The sequence below is a fragment of the Trichechus manatus genome, unplaced genomic scaffold (assembly GCF_000243295.1).
Source record: "Trichechus manatus latirostris isolate Lorelei unplaced genomic scaffold, TriManLat1.0 scaffold00283, whole genome shotgun sequence".
Classification (NCBI taxonomy): domain Eukaryota; kingdom Metazoa; phylum Chordata; class Mammalia; order Sirenia; family Trichechidae; genus Trichechus; species Trichechus manatus.
The window spans coordinates 302092-320150 of record NW_004444219.1 but is presented as its reverse complement, the minus strand read 5'-3'; positions in this window follow the sequence as shown (position 1 = coordinate 320150).

The following is an 18059-nucleotide window of genomic DNA, read 5'->3' as shown; positions in this document are numbered from 1 at the left end:
CGTTTTTCTTATGTTTCCAGGACTAATGAGACTATACAGTATTGTATATTATATATATAGTATTACATTCTATATCATACGTTTATAGTTTTTAACGATGATCATTTTTTAAAGTCCTTTGTCACTTCTGCTACTGCCTTTTAAAATCATTTATTGAAAACAAAAATATAAAAAGCTGGGAAAACAAATAGCATGTCAAACAGACCATACAACTGTAATAGAAAATTTGCATAAGACTAAAATGACTTCTGTTTACCACTCTCCATGTGATTCCTGTGCAACTGAATATACTCAAAATAAGCTGGATATTTAAAAGTCAATGAGCTATTTTGAACGGCTGCATTGTTTCAAGCTCTGACTATACAGCTCACTTTGTAACATTTGTGGTGCTTCTAAAATTATTGATAACAAACAGCAAGGTAATTTCACTAAACAATTTCCAATTGGAAAATCATAACCCAAGACGTCTATTAGTTCAGTTAGTTTCTACAGAAATGCTATTCTACTGCCAACCTTTGTACCATGACAACTACCAACCCAAGTTCAAGATCCACATTTTATGGTGTAAGGATGGCTTCTGCTAAATCTTAAGAGTATTAATTTTTAAAACTCTCAAGCACTGACTGTATTTAGCTATATTGCAGCTACACCACCAGAGCACAAGAGAAACCAAACTTTTGTTCAGAATGTACACTAATCTATTAAGTTCAGGCAGTGGTCCTACCTCCCAACTAAGATCTGTAGATTAGATTTTAAGCATTCCTCCACCACATATTTTAAGCCAGATAGAACATATTGTGTTGTTCTCTGAAACTGTAACAGACATATTTCTGACACGTATGTTCTAGTAATAACACTAACAAGTTATTCTTTACTTAAAATTAAAATTCCAGATTTAGAACATTTTAATCATTTTAAGGAGTTTTGGAAATTAACAAATATAGTCATAAATTAACATACTTAAGATATTGGACGATCTAGCGACTGAAAATACAGCTTTGGAGAGTCCCAACTGGTTCTCCAAACGAATAAACTATTAGTGGTAGCAGTTGATCCTTACATCACAGAACAAAATGCACTCTTCCTGCACTGAATTTTAAACTTGTTTACAAAAGAGAAAATAAAATTACCACGGAGCGTCCAAGTCAGAATTGGACACCTGAGTGTTCTATCTCTACCTCGGAACAGGGAAGAAACACAAAAGTATCTTGATGATAAACCCATAAAAGGAGAGTCTCATTGTCTATCCGTGGAAATGAGAACCACCTCTGGCACTACTGCGAGCCGCCGCCGCTCGGGCACGATCGCCGCCTGGTCCCACCCATCACCTGCGTCGCCCACCCGCGCGTCCTCGGGAAATGAAACCAGCCGTCGGCCCCGGGACGGCTGCAGAAGGCCCCGAAGTAGGGCCGGGCCGGGGAAAACGAGGCCCAGGAGGTGCAGCGCACAGCGCGGACTCCGGGACACTCACCGTGCGGGCGCAAGAGCAGGTGCGCGGTGACGGGGATACCTGTCGCCGGTGAGGCTGGAGGCGGGGGTGAGAGGTGATGAGGACGAGGGAAAAGGACGACGACGCGTACAAGCACAGGGACCAGGTGACGGCGGCGGCGGCGGCTGCAGCCGGGATCCAGCTCGCTTCCTGCTCGGACAGATCCCGGCTCCGTCTCCGCCTGCCGGCCGGCGCCCCACGGAGTTCCCGGCACCGCCGCAGCGCACGTCACGGCTACGGAGCGCCCGAGGGGGCGGGGGCGCCGCGGGCCGGGTAGCGAAACGGGCCGCGCTCCCGAAGGGGGCGCTCGGCGCCGGAGGGCTGCCCCGCCCCTCTGCCCGCCTCTCCTGGAAGGCGTCGCGGAGCCTCGGGGGCTGGGGTGGGGGCGCCGCCGAGCGGGACTGCCCCTAGCCGAGCGGGACTTCCCTTAGCCAAGCGGAAAGTGCTTCTTCCTACCTCTGCAAAACGGCCTTCTTCGCAGTGGTTATTGTTTCCAGACCCAGAAAAGCAGGTCCTCTCCAGGCTGGATGCTGTGACTGTGTGGTCTGACAACAGCAAGAAGCAGCGCAAAGCGGGAGAAAGTTGTTCCGAAAGGAAGCGAGGACCCAGGGGCACGCGGAGCGCACGGCTTCGCTGAGCCAGGTCCCAGGGCCGGGCTGGCTGAAGTGTGACTGTTGTCGGAGAGAGAAGACCCACTGCACACTCGACTCCGGTTCGGGTCCGCTTGGGCTGGGTTGCCTTATGAAGGGAGTAACCTTCACTATCAAGAAACTTATATTCTGCTTTGAGGGGAGCGAGCCTGAGATGGAAATTTTACTTTTTTTTTTTAACTTCCCGTAATCTTCCCCTCCCGCTTTTATGTATTAGAGTCCCGATCCTCTTTGATGTTTAATTTTTACTTTGATGTTTAATTTTATAAGAGACATCTGTGGATTATATTTTAAAATTAAATATGAAGTAGCTATGCAGATTTGAATTCTGTAATGAAAACGTACACCGTCTTGACCACGAATAGAAGCTGCTAAAATGGTAATTGACTATGATACTAAATGTCTCAGCTGGGAAAAAAAAAGCTAGAGTACAGTTTTTCCCCCCAACATTTCCAATTCCCAGCTCTGAAACTAAAGGAAATCTAGAAGATTGAGAAGAGGAGATAAGTTTTAAATATTCAGATGTTCCACAGTTCTCTTGATGGAGAAACTAAGTTATGATCATATATTTTAGCATACAATTAAAACAATAAAATTTTAAGAATTAAACAGGGAAGTAAGAAAGAAGAAGTGAAACCAAGAAAGGAAATAATTTGCAGCAATCTCAGAAATTTAATTCCAGATTGCCAGGAGGTAAATCTTAAGTATATATAAACTCAAGACATAGGAATGAATTGAAAAAATAATAATAATAATGACGCGAGGAGGAAGAAGGTCAGGTGCTGTGTTTCACTTCACTTCTCTGACCTCATTTTGGATTTAAGATTAAAAAGTCTTGGCAAACCAATAGAAGCTAACACATTATAGTTCTTCATGATTAACAACTTCTGTGACTTTCTCTCTCTTCTTTGTCCTCCACTTCTAAGCCGTTACTGAGTCCCTTTGCTTGTAGCTCTGTATCTCCAAAAAAAGAAAAAAGAAAATGTTGCCATCAGTCAATTCCAGCGCATAGCTTACCCCTTAGGGTTTCCAAGGAGTGGCTGAGTAGATTTGAACTGCTGACCTTTTGGTTAGCAGATGAGCTCTTAACCACTTCATCAGGGTTCCTCTATATCTTCAACACAACATCCAATTCCTCTTCATAGCCACCATCATTATCTTGTTTCAGGCCACCATCATCTCAGGTCTTGTGTACTGCCTTAGCCACCTAACGAGTTTCCCAGGCTAAAGTCTCGTTCCTCTCTAATCCATTCTCCACAATGCCACGAGATTTATCTTTTATAAAATACAAATCTGATAATGTGCTTCTCTATTTAAGCTCCTATAAAGGTGCTTCGGAGCTCTGGTGGCACAGTGGTTAAGAGCTCGGCTGCTAACCAAAAAGGTCAGCAGTTCAAATCCACCAGCCACTCCTTGGAAACCCTGTGGGGCAGTTCTACTTTGTCCTATAATGGTGCTTCACTACCCGTAGTATAAAGTCCATACCCCTTAAAATAACATAAGATCCTTCTTGATTTAGTTCACCAGTCACAAACTATTTTGGTTGGCTAGCACAGTGGGGATTTCTTTCTTTTTCTTTCAATTGAATTTGAATGCCTTTTTGTTGGTCGTGCAGTCCCCAGTTCATCACAAACCCTACGAAGCTGTTCTACAGCACGTTTCTTCACACAATGTTTCCTGCCTGTCTTTGGAATTTGCATTTTGGACCACTGACATCCCTACTTACCTGTGTAATCTCATTTCAGCCCACACTGCCGTTCTCCATTTCTTGTACTTTACACTCAAGCCATTATGAAGTGCTTGCCTGTCCCAGAACAGACAGCTATGCTATTTACCATACTGTAGCGGTGCTAGACTAAATCCAATTAATCCTTCAGAGCTGGACCTATTTGTTCTTTCCAAAAAACTTCCCCTAAATCCCTTTATACCAAAATCTAGGTACGAGTAGGTGCTCCTTCCCATTGTTCTTTTAACATGCATTGCACATAACTCTCCCAACACTTATTTCACCATTGCAGCTTCAGTTGACATCTAAGTCTCCCCCAACTGGACTGAAAGCTTCTTGAAGGCAGGGTAGTGGACTTGCCAACAACACTGACTTTCACATGGTAAACCAAAAAAAAAAAAAAACCCAAACCTGTTGCTGTGGAGTCAATTTTACCTCATATTGACCCCATGTGTTACAGAGTAGAACTGCTCCATAGGGTTTTCTCGACTGTAATCTTTACAGAAGCAGCTAGCCAGGCCTTCCATGGTCCCACTGGGTGGGTTCAAGCTGCCAACCTTTAGGTTAGTTGTAGAGAGCAAACCACTTGCACTATCCAGGGACCTTTTCACATGGTAGGCACTCATTGAACAGTATCTACCATTGTTATTACTATTGAATGAATAAGACAGATGGATGAACAAATGGCAAGAGAGCTGACAATTCCAGGAAATTGCATATATACCTGTTGTTAAGCATGTGCTTTTGACTGTGTCTTATTTGCTGCAAAATTCATATTATAATTTGTTTCATATTTATATTTGTAATTGTCTCATCTTTACTCTTGCCCATTAAATATTTGTAGGGCTCTTCCCCAGATCCTGTCCCAAAGATTTCTAAGCTGAGACTCATTGATCTCCTATCATAACTGAGCTTTGAAGGGCTCCATGAACTACTGACACTGTATGTGAAATTTTGTGGTTTTGTTCCTTTGTTTTTATAGGAAGCCATGTCATAGGTGTTTAAAGTGCCTTTACTCGTTCCTTGGCTGATAATCATCCACTTTAACAGCTACAACTGCATCTGTGTCACCAACTCCTAAAACGAGACGGACTAAACACCCCTCGGGTACATCACGGAAAATCATTATCTTTCCCCTGCCAACTCTTTCAAATGATTCCCTTGCCGATACAGCCTACTATGATTATGGCATCACCAGCCACCAGTGTCTAGAAGTTGTGGTGTTTAAGTTACTCAAGACTCCTTCCTCTTCCTCACTCCTAATTTCATAGTCATGAATTCAAGTTCATTCTACTGCATCATAAATTATTTCCAAGTTGAGGCCTTATTCTCCATCTTCCCCTAGTACAGGACTTCATCAGTTTTTATCTGAACTTTTGACTTTGTCTCTGCTCATTCTAGTTCATTCTCTACATCACTCCTAGAGAGGTACCACCCTACCCAAATCCAATTATGTCACTCTGTTACCAAATCCCGGTACTTTTCAGATAAACTCATTCATATGGAATGATAGAACCCTTCACAATACTGAACCAACAGTCATAGGAATTCAAACATGCCATGCCCTTTCATGACTACTCCTTCCACATAGACTTTTTCCCCCCTTGCCTGATCTAAGGAACTCATCTCAATCTTAAAAACTCAATTCAGCTATTGTTTTCTCTGTCATGACTCTCTGGCAGAATTTTTTTTCTTTACTCTGTTTTCCAATGCACCACTTCATTCCTATATTGTAGCACTTAGTAAGTGGCTTTATAATTGTTATTGTTATTGATAGGTGATATCAAGTCAGTTCAAACTCATAGCAACCCTATGTACAACAAAATGAAACAAAGCCCGGCCCTGCACCATCCTCACACTCGTTGTTATGCTTGAGCCCATGGTTGCAGACACTGTGTCAATCTTCTTTTTCCCTGACACTCTATTTACCAAGCATGATGTCCTTCTCCAGGTACTGGTCCCTCCTGATAACATGTCCAAAGTATGTTAGACGTACTTTCCTCATCCTTGCTTTCAAGGACCTTTCTGGTTATACTTCTTCCAAGACAGATTTATTCGTTACTTTTGGCAGTCCGTGGTATCTTCAGTTTTCTTCACCAACAGTTCAAAGTTATCAAATCTTCTTCAGTCTTCTTTACTCATTTTCCAGCTTTCACATGCATACAAGGCAATTGAAAACATCATGGCTTGGTCAGGCACACCTTAGTCAAGGCGACATCTTTGCTTTTTAACACTTTAAAGAGGTCTTTAGCAGCACATCTGCCCAATGCAATGTGTCTTTTGATTTCTTGACTGCTGCTTTGATAGGTGTTGATTGTGGATCCAAGTAAAATGAAATCCTTGACAACTTCAATCTTTTCTCCATTTATCATGATGTTGCTTATTGGTCCAATTGTGAGGATCTGTGTTTTCTTTATGGTGAAGTATAACCCACACTGAAGTCTGTGATCTTTGATTTTCATCAGTAAGTGCTTCAAGTCCTCTTCACTTTCAGTAAGCAAGGTTGTGTCTTCTGCATATCACAGGCTGTTAATAAGTCTTCCTCCAATCCTGATGCTGTGTTCTTCTTCATATAGTCCAGCTTCTCGGATTATTTGCTCAGCAAACGGATTGAATAAGTATGGTGAAAGGCTACAATCCTGACGCACACCTTTCCTAACTTTAAACCACACAGTATCCCCCTGTTCAGTTCCAATGACTGCCTCTTGATCTATGTACAGGTTCCCCATGAGCACTATTAAGTGTTCTGGAATTCCCATTCTTCACAATGTTATCTGTAATTTGTTGTGCTCCACACAGTCAAATGTCTTTGCATAGTCAATAAAACACAGGTAAAAATCTTTCTGGTATTCTCTTCTTTCAGCCAGGATCCATCTGACATCAGCAATGATATCCCTGGTTCCACATCCTCTTCTGAATCCAGCTTGAATTCCTGGCAGTTCCCTGTTGATGTACTGCTGCAGCCGCTTTTGAATGATCTTCAGCAAAATTTTACTTGTGTGTGATATTAATGATACTGTTTGATAATTTCCTCATTCGGTTGGATCACCTTTCTTGGGAAGAGGCATAAATATGCATCTCTTCTAGTTGGTTGGCCAGGTAGCTATCTTCCAAATTTCTTGGCATAGACAAGTGAGCACTTCCAGCACTGCATCTGTTTGTAGAAACATCTCGATTGGTATTCCATCAATTCCTGGAGCCTTGTTTTTTGCCAATGCCTTCAGTGCAGCTTGGACTTCTTCCTTCAGTACCATCAGTTTCTGATCATATGCTAGTTCCTGAAATGGTTGAATGTCAACGAATACTTTTTGGTATAGTGACTCTGTGTATTCCTTCCATCTTCTTTTGATGCTTTCTGTGTCATTTAATATTTTCCCTGTAGAATCCTTCACTATTGCAACTCGAGGCTTGAATTTTTTCTTCAATTCTTTCAGCTTGAGAAGTGACGAGTGTGTTATTCTCTTCTGGTTTTCTAACTCCAGGTCTTCGCATATGTCATTATAATGCTTTACTTTGTCATCTCGAGCCACCCTTTGAAATCTTCTCTTCTGCTCTTTTACTTCATTTCTTCCTTTTGCTTTAGCTAGTCAACATTCAAGAGCAAGTTTCAGAGTCTCTTCTGACATCCATTTTGGTCTCTTCTTTCTTTCCTGCTTTTTAATGACTTCTTGCTTTCTTCATGTATGATGTCTTTGATGTCATTCCACAACTCATCTGGTCTTTGGTCATTAGTGTTCAATATGTCAAATCTATTCTTGAGATGGTCTCTGAATTCAGGTGGAATATACTCAAGGTTGTACTTTGGTTCTCATGGACTTGTTCTAATTTTCTTCAGTTTCGACTTTAACTTGCATATGAGCTATTGATGGTTTGTTCCACAGTCAGCCTCTGGCCTTGTTCTGACTGATAATATTGAGCTTTTCCATTGTTTCCTTCCACAGATGTAGTCGATTTGATTCCTGTGTATTCCACCCGATGAGGTCCATGTTTATAGTCACCGTTTATGTTGTTGAAAAAAGGTATTTGCAATGAAGAAGTCATTGGTCTTGCAAAATACTGTCATGGGATATCCAGCATTGTTTCTACCACCAAGTCCATATCTTCCAACAACCGATCCTTCTTCTTTGTTTCCAACTTTCGCACTCTAGTCACCAGTAATTAGCAGTGCATCCTGATTGCATGTTCAATCAATTTCAGACTGCAAAAGCTGGTAAAAATCTTTAATTTCTTCATCTTTGGCCTTAGTGGTTGGTGCGTAAATTTGAATAATAGTAGTAGTAGCTGGTCTTCCTTGTAGGTGTATGGATATTATCCTATTACTGACAGCGTTGTACTTCTGGATAGATCTTAAAATGTTCTTTTTGATGATGAATGGAATGCCATTCCTCTTCAAGTCATCATTTCCGGCATAGTAGATCATATGATTGTCCAATTCAGTATGGCCAATACCAACCAGTCCATTTCAGCTCACTAATGCCTAGGATACAGATGTTCAAGCATTCCATTTCATTTTTGGCAATTTCCAATTTTCCTAGAATCATACTTTGTACATTCCACATTCCAATGATTAATGGATGTTTGCAGCTGTTTCTTCTCATTTTGAGTCGTGCCACATCAGCAAATGAAGGTTCCTGAAAGCTTGACTCCATCCACATCATTAAGGTCAACTCTACTTTGAGGAGGCAGCACTTCCGCAGTCATATTTTGAGCGTCTTCCAACCTGAGGGACTCATCTTCCGACACAATATCAGACAATGTTCCACTGCTATTCATAAGGTTTCCACTGGCTAATTCTTCTCAGAAGTAGACGGTCGAGTCCTTCTTCCTAGTGTGTCTTAGTTTGGAAGCCCAGCTGAAACCTGTCTGCCATGGGTGACCCTGCTGGTGTTTGAATACTGGTAGCGTAACTTCCAGGACCACAGCAACACACAAGCCCCCACAGTATGACAAACTGACAGATGTGGGGGGGGCTGTATAATTACAAAGATATAATGATTTTATATCTGTTTCCCCCTGAAATAACTCCCCAAAAGACTGGACTCCTTTCAATAAAAAATTCTGCCCTATTATTTCTTCATCTCCAGAGATTAGCACATTGTCTAACTCATTGAATGAATAGTAATAGCAGTGCTATATTTATTGGATCCTTACTATGTGTCAGCACTGTGCTAAGTACTTTACATGATGTTGTTATTAAGAGCCCTCAAGTAGGTTCCAACTCTTAACAGCCCTATGTGCAACAGAACGAAACACTGCCCAATCCTGCACCATCCTCACAATTGTTGCTACGTTTAAGCTCATTGTTTCAGCCACTGTATCGATCCATCTTGTTGAGGGTCTTCCTTTTTTTTTGCTGCCTACTTTACCAAGCATGATGTACTTCTCCAGGGACTGGTCCCTCCTGATAAAATGTCCAAAGTATGTGAGACGAAGTTTTCCATCCTTGCCTCTGAGGAGCATTCTGGCTGTGTTTTTTCCAAAATAGATGTGTTCATTCTTCTGGAAGTCCATAATATATTCAGTATTCTTCCCCAACTCCACAATTCAAAGGCATCAATTCTTCCGTCCTCTTTATTCATTGTCCAGCTTTCACATGCATATGAGGCAAATGAAAATACCATGGCTTGGGTCAGGTGCACCTTAGTTCTCAAGGTAACAGCTTTGCTTTTTAACACTTCAAATAGGTCTTTTGCAGCAGATTTGCCCAATGCAACGCGTCATTTAATTTCTTAACTATGGCTTCCATGACATTGATTGCGGAGCCAAGTAAAATGAAATTCTTTACAACTCCAATCTTTTTTCTGTTTATCATAATGTTGCTTATTGGTCCAATTGTGAGGATTTTTGTTTTCTTTATGTTGAGGTGTAATCCATACTGAAGGCTGTAGTCTTTGATCTTCATCAGTAAGTGCTTCAAGTCCACTTCACTTTCAGCAAGCAAGGTTGTGTCATCTGCATATCACAGGTTGTTAATGAGCCTTCTTCCAATCCTGATGCCACGTTCTTCTTCACATAGACGATCGCATTAAATCTTCACAGCCCTATGAGGTAGTATGGTGAGCAATCGCTTTTTGCCTCTGCAACTTCTGTACCCCTATGCTATTTGTGAGGAAGCCTTAATTTTTTGTCTTGGTGCAGGCCAGGCCCACCTCACATTATGGAAACTGATTTGGGTTAAAGTTCCTTTCCTCACTAGCTGGCAGCTAGGACATAGTCATGGCATAGGACCAACACTAAGACAATTGGATCTCTCACCTGAAACATGGTAGCTATACAAAGTGATGCAAAGATGCAGGGGTGGATAGAGATGATTCATAGTGGCATGGATGATTGTGGCAGGTAGGGTCTGGTCATGAGGATGCAACAGTGACATACTAAATGGATAGCCCTGCCCATTTTACACAGTTGGTTCTCCACCATTCCCAGTGGCTCTGTGAGCTACATAATATCCTTCCAATAAATACTTTGCTGGATAAGTTAGCCAGAGCATGTTTCTGTCACCTTCAATTAAGAACCCCAATTGATACATAGAAGTTCTATTATTATCTCCATCTTACAAAAGAGGAATGAGGTTAACTAAATGTTTATTCAATGAGTAAGTGAGATATTTATAACCTTTTTACTTCTAAAAAAAGTGTTGGTCATTTCCTCCAGTTATTAACCAGTCTGCACTGATGGTGTAATCAGCTGGAATTTTTAGGGAAATAATTACAGGAAATAAGCAGGCTTTTAAGAAATAGTCCTACGATGTTTTTCCCTAGGGTATACCTTAGCCAAAATTCATATGCCATCAATATCTGCATCTATCATACTGTATCATGAAAAATTAATGTTTAATGTAATCACTGTACAATCGTAAATTATTTTTTAATAAGATTGAATTATTCTAACCCTTCCGAACTTACTCTAGAAAGAAAGTAGACTAATACACTTTAGAAATGTTTTCGCTATAAAGGACTAAAAGCAGAAACGTAATTTATCAACAGATACGTTTATATTTTTTTTTTTCTTAACCAGATTACCACACATCTAACATTCTAGCTTGTGGAGATTTCACTATAGTTTCTCTTATTTAAACTCCCAGCTAGCTTGTCTGAATTGTCCTAGCAGCATTAAAATTTCAACTGAAACCAATAGCACAAATACAACCAAAGATCATCACCTCAAAAACTGTAATTGAACTGTCATATGTCTTAATAATAATCTAATCTTTTATCTAATTTGCCATATCCTGTGACCTTTGGCATGACTGTGGTAATTTGAATAAGGGCAGAGCAGAGTGAGTCTTTTTTTTTTTTTTCAGACTACTTGAGCTAAATGTAACTTAACCAACTGTAGAAATGACAAGACAGCAAATAAGTGAAGGCCACTCTAGAGTAGCAGATCCACATTCAAACTCATTTTAACACCAAATGTACAGTGTGAGGAGGAAAGACTGCACTTGAAGGCCAGGCTCTCCAAGAGTGTGACCTGTATAAATCATTTAATCTAGCTGAGACTCAATTTACTCATCAATTAAACAGCAATGATAATAATACTTCTTTTAGGGGAAAGATTAAATAAGATAATGCAAAAATGAAAGCACTTTTCAAACTCTAAAGGGGTCTACAAACATATTATCAATTCTCATGCATAACTCATATAAACAAATAATAAGTACATTTAAAAGAACACATTCACATATAATCTTGAACTTGTTAAATGCTAGAAAATTTTATAAATATATTTGAACAAGAAAAAGTGTTAAATCTTTAAAAAGAAAACAAGAAGTAAAACTTACTTGAAATTAGCTATGTTTTAATTGTAGAGATTAATACAAGAAGTCAATAATAGAATTTCTTCATTATATGCAGTTCTGATGACATCTGAATGTTAAAAAATAGAAATTTATTTAAAAAACATAATTTCTAGAGAAGTCTTCCTTATATAGCTATACTAATTCCATGAATATATAGAGAAAAATAGTTAAATATTTATTATTGTTGCATATTATGAAAACCCATTGCCAGAGAGCCGATTCCAAGTCATAGTGACCCTATTGGACAGAGAAGAACTGCCCCATATGGTTTCCAAGGAGCAGCTGGTGGATTCAAACTGTTGACCTTTTGGTTAGCAGCCGAACTCTTAACCACTGTGCCACCCGGAGTCCATATTATGAAAAAGTGGTAACAACTGAATCTATTGATATTATGTAATTTTAAAAATTAAGTGCTAAGATTTTAAAAAGTTTGAGAAGGTAGAAAAACAAGCTTGGATCAAATTTGGATAAAAGAAACCATACGTTTATATGTATTTGTTATAGATAGGTAAACTGCATGAAGAATTCAGTGACACAATTCTGAAAGATGAAATCACCATGGTCTAAATAAATAGTCCAGAAAATACAACAGAAAATTAATGACATTAAAACTCCATAAAATTGTGTTTTTAGAAATTAATCCTATACTTGTCATAATTTAATCTTTTTCAGTGATTGTTTGATCCATAATAAATGAATAAACATTAATATGATTCCACTCTTAGGTTGGATTTAGTGTCCACAGAAAATATCCTGTGCAGATCTTTATCTTATCACTCTATATTATGTTGAATGTTTTATTTACATGCCTGTGAGCGTACTGAAGGCTGAGGACCAGGTCTTTTTGGATGTACAGCACCAGCTTTAATGCCTGGCGCATTTGAGCCATGCACTCAGTAAATGTTGGTGGAATGGAACTGAGCCGAATGAATTCTAGCTCTGGCAGGTCCAAACTCTTAACAGTGGAGGTCCTTCAAGAATGAACATTTTTAGAGCATTTTAGAGCTTTCGTTACAGAAGAGAGGGAGGTTTGACCAATTCTCCTTGGGAACATGGAATTTAAATTTAAATCATTATTCCACAGGTGATTTAATATTTATATACATATTTTGTCTCATTTTTCTAAGAAATTAACTTTATTGGAAATCTATAAAAATTAATTTATAATTTTTATTTTCACCAATTAGCTTCAGTTTTACATGTGTAAAAAAACTATGATGTTATTTTACAAAAAAAAAACAAAGAAAAAATTATACCCTCTCACAAGCTTATGAATGAAATATTCAAAGCTGACATTGTATAATCCAAATATATAAAGACAGGAAAAGACTGGGGATGGGGAATACTATTTAAACAAGTCAGTGATACACAATATTCTGCGGAACGTATTTGTTAAATAAAGAAATGAAAAGATTGGCAATGGCTAGTCTCCTTGCCTTAAAAATAGTCGTACTTTGAAATAGATCAACAAGTAACTACTAACCAGGAAGTATCTAATTGAATATGTGTTAAATATTATCCTACAGTTAATAATGAACATAAGTTTGAAGTGAACAAAGCACTAACTGAATTCACACAGAAATAACCTGAGTTCAAAACATATACTAACTAGTTGAGATATTTAAATTATTATTTCAGTTTCTTGAATTTTCAGTTACTTTTTCTTGGAAAAATCACATTAAAAATGAATGGCATGATTCTTGGATAAGAAAGTATTTAAAAATCAAATTGCTATGAGAAGACTTATTTTTCCAAAGAAATAATATGTATTGCTGAGATGAAAAAATTTTAAATTTGTATATGTATTAATAATGGGAAGATAACCAAGATAAGTTAACTACCTGGAGTTAAAAATAAAAATTTCCAAGGTGATTTCTAGGTACAATCAAAATTTTTGTTTAATTTTACTTTTGGGTATTTTAAAAGAAATGTATGCAGAGAAATGTATTTAAACCTACACAATTTTATTATGCTAATAACAATTATAAAATTAACCAGAGAATTGTAAAACAATCTGCCTCAACATACACTTCTCCAATATTTCCAATGTTCTAAATTGTCTTCCCATAAGTGTGCTATTTTTTTAAACCAAAAATTGAGAATTTTTAAATAGCTTTCATAATTTACACAACTTGGTATATTCAAGTTGGCACTAGACAAAAATTTAATCATGTATATTAAATCTTTTGAACCATATGAGATTAAAACCTTAGTGTTTTGCACACTGTGGGTGGTGATATCAATGTAGTAAATTTTAAGGAATATTTAAAAAATAATAGAACAGAGATTATCAGAATACATCTCTTTAGAAAGAGTAAGGATTGTTTTCTGAAACTTTTAAGGTAGGGGTGTGTGTGTGAGAGAGAGAGAAATTGTATAGAGAAATGTATTTTATAGACAGCAAAATTCAAAATAGGTTTCTCAGTGATGCCACTGTCAAAAAAAAGTCTGACACACTCATGAACCCAGTTTTGCCCTGGGCATTTTAGGTGACTTACTTGGCATTTGAGGAAATCATGACCAGTGCTGTGCCTAGAGAATAATTTGTCCCCAGGTAGTCCTTTGATTATCCTATTTGTAACCAAGTCTGTAAGATTTAAGAGTAAAAACAACAGAAGGGCTGTTATTATGATCTGCTAATTATCATTTCAAACACTGCTGTTAACCAGCCACATGTATTCTAAAGTTCACAACCTAAACGAACAGCAGGTGAGAATCCACAACAATGAACAATTGATTTCTGGCTCACTTCAGTACTAGCCGTACTCTTTTTCATCCTGTGTGTTGGTGTTTCTTTTGCATGTGTTGTTGTTTGGTGCCATTGAGTCAGTTCCGACTCATAGTGACCCTATGTACAACAGAACAAAACACTGCCCAGTCCTTTTGCACGTACAGTAGTTCCTTCTATCTTCCTCTCCCTCAGCACATTTCTTTGGGCTCATCTCATTGTCATTTTGTCTTCATCCCCAGATTCCATATTGATTTGTTTACATTGGCTTTGTAATACATTCTGATACCTCTTTTCTTGGCTTCTCTCAAATACTTTTCCTTCTATATAAATTCCAGCATGATTGGGATTATATGAAATTGCATTATAGTGATAAAAATTTAGGAAGGAATCAACATTTTTAAAGTATTATGGTTTCTCACAAAGAACATGATATGTCTTCTTCAGTCATATTCTATGTCCATCACTGAAATTTTATAGTTTTCTTATTCAGATCATTTGCCTTCTTGTTAAATTTATTCCTAAGTATTTTTATACTTCTTGGTCATTGTTGTGAGTGAATTCTCCTCCCCACCCCCTAAATTTAAATTTTCATTGCCAGAATTACTTTTTTTGTGTATTTATCTAGGCACTATACCAAATTTTGTATGTTGTTGTTAGGTGCTGTCAAGTCGGTTCTGACTCATAGTAAACCGTATGTATGGTAGAACGAAAACTGCCCGGTTCTGTGCCATTCTCACAATTGTTGCTATTTTTGAGCCCATCTTTGCAGCCACTGTGTCAGTCCATCTCACTGAGTTTTTTCCTCTCTTTCACTGCCCCTCTACCGAGCATGATGTCCTTCTCCAGAGACTGGTCCCTCCTGACAACATGTCCAAAGTACGTGAAACGAAGTCTTGCCATCCTCACTTCAAAGGAGCATTCTCAGTGTACTTCTTCCAAGACAGATGCTGGGCAATGAATAAGGAAGACTGAAGAAGAATTGATGCCTTTGAATTATGGTGTTGGCAAGGATATTGAATATACCGTGGACTGTCAGAAGAATGAATAAGTTTTCTATAGTGGTCTATTTTTTAACAACAAGTTTCTTAGGTTTTCTAGTTGTATAATCACCTAATCGAAAAAAAACATTTTCTTGTCTTAGTGCATTTGCTATAAGTTCAAAAATAGTGCTGAATTGTAAAATTAGAAGAGAGCCAGTCCAACTCCTGGTATAAATTTAACTGGTTTTAGTGTTTTACCATTTAGTATAATATTTATTACTGGGAATTGAAAGTCTGTATTAAATTTAGTAGATACCTTGTATTCTTATTTAAAGGTTATAATAAAACAACAACAACAAAAAAACCACCAAACCACTGCCGTTGAGTTGATTGTGACTCATAGCAACCCTATAGGACAGCGCAAAACTGCCCCATAGGGTTTCCAAGGCTGTAAATCTTTATGGAAGCAGACTGCCACATCTTTCTCCCATGGAGTGGCTGGTGGTTTGAACTGCCAACATTTTTGGTTAGCAGCTGAGCTCTTTAACCACTGCGCCACTAGGGGTCCTATAAAGGTAATAACTATGATAAGAATATAATAATAATTCATAATAACTTATGAATAACTAACTTTTTTATATGCTCGTACAAAATTCCTTCTTTAATCTTTTGACATACAATTAGGTTATTTTCTGATTTTGAATATTCTCTACCTTGGTCATAGGGCATCACTTGTTAGCTATTACTGAATTCTAATTGCCAATATTTGCTAATATTTTATTTCAATTTTATCAATCTTAAATTACATAATTTCTTAGTTTTCTTTTTTGATACTATTTATTAGAATTTTTTTATTAAAGACATGTTGGTTTCATAAATGAATTGGAAGACTTGCACCCATTTGCATGGGCTGGAATAGTTTAAATAACTTCAGATTTAACTGCTTAAAAAGTTTGGATCTGAGAACTAATCTGGTCCTTGTGCATTTTCAGAGTAGCTGTTTAACATCTTGCTAATCTCTTCCAAATGTACGTAGTCTAATCAACTTTTCTACTTCTTGGATCAGTTCTGATCTTTTCCAACTATCTAACACCTATTTTCTACGTGTTTTCAAATTTGTGATCATGGAATTATATGTTGAATTGTCTTTTCTAAACTTTTCTGAACCTTTAATGTCTCCTTTTTTCTTTTCTTAAATTTTCCTTTCCTTTTCTTTTTTTCCTTAATCAGGCTCAAAATTTATCTAATGTGTTTTATCTTTTAAAAACGATTTGTGAAGTTTTTTTTGTTTTTCACATAAAGTGTGGTAGTGTTGTGGAATAGTTCTAATTAATTTCAACTTTGTCTTCTGTAATTTCCTTTTCCTAGTTTTTTTTTTAATGTATTTTATTGTTCTGTTCTTACTTTTAAAATATGAACCTTTACATTCTTTCTTTTTTATTTTTGTGTTTAATGATAAAGGCATTTATACCTCGAATCTTCCTCTGAGTATAGCTGTTTCACTATGTCCTATAGTAGTAACTTATCAGGTATACTGAAGGAAGAAGAAGACAAATAAATCAAAGAAACAAAATAGAAATTTCTGAAATAAATCCTAGTAGCATGATAATTTAATATATAACAAAGCTGGAAATTTAATTCAATGCAAAAAAGTACATTTAATAAAATGGTGCTGACACAGTGACCATCTTGAAGAATATAAAATACTTAAGAATACAACACCCACATCTTTTGCTCTACACAGAAATAAATTTCATAGTTTTATTACTTAAATTTTAAAAATATCTTGCAAGAAATATGCAACTATAGTACTATTAAGGGTCAAGAAGGAGCTTTTTTAACTAAGATAGAAAACTCAGAAGATACATAAAAAATAAAAATTTGGAATGGAAAATGTGTCATTAAAAAGTCTGTAGATAAATGATAGATTATGAAAAAGTAAAAATACCTTTGTAATACAAATAAACAATGTAATATGAAGGTTTAAAAAAAAAAAAGATAACTAATCCAACGGGAAAACAGACAGATGATAGGCACAGGCAAATCACTGAAGCCACCAGGAAAAAGAAAAAGGCTCAAATTTAAACCCATATCAAAGAAATGCGAACCAAAGTGATAATGAAAAACAGCTTTATATACATACGACTTGCACAATTTAAAACATTTGTAATACCTATTACTAGCAGAGATGCAGGAAAAATGGTATTTTATAAGGTGCAGGAGGAAATGTAAATTCTTACACACTTTCAGAAAACAAGCTGTAACATCTATAAAAATTAAAAGTACATATAATCTTTGACCTAGCAATTCCTGGAAATCTATTCCAAAGAAATAAAACTACCAGCATATAAGGAAATAAAAACAGGGATATGTATTACATGCTCATGGTGCAAAAGACTAAGAACAAAGTGAATGCCCGTTAGTATTGTGGTAGTCATTAAATAGCTCTAAAATATTCTTCTCCTTCTGGGAATATGGTAAGAATGAAATTCCTTGTTTCTCTGAAGTTAGGAGTGCAGACTGACTTGCTTAGGCCAATGTAGTGTGAGTGGAAGTGACATGCCACTTCTGGATGGGCGCTTTAAAAGGGTTCCTTTCTCACTCTGATTTCCACAAGATATTGCTGAGAAACAAAAGAAATGCTGAAAAGTGTTTATATTATTATCCCATGTTTTATATGAAAAA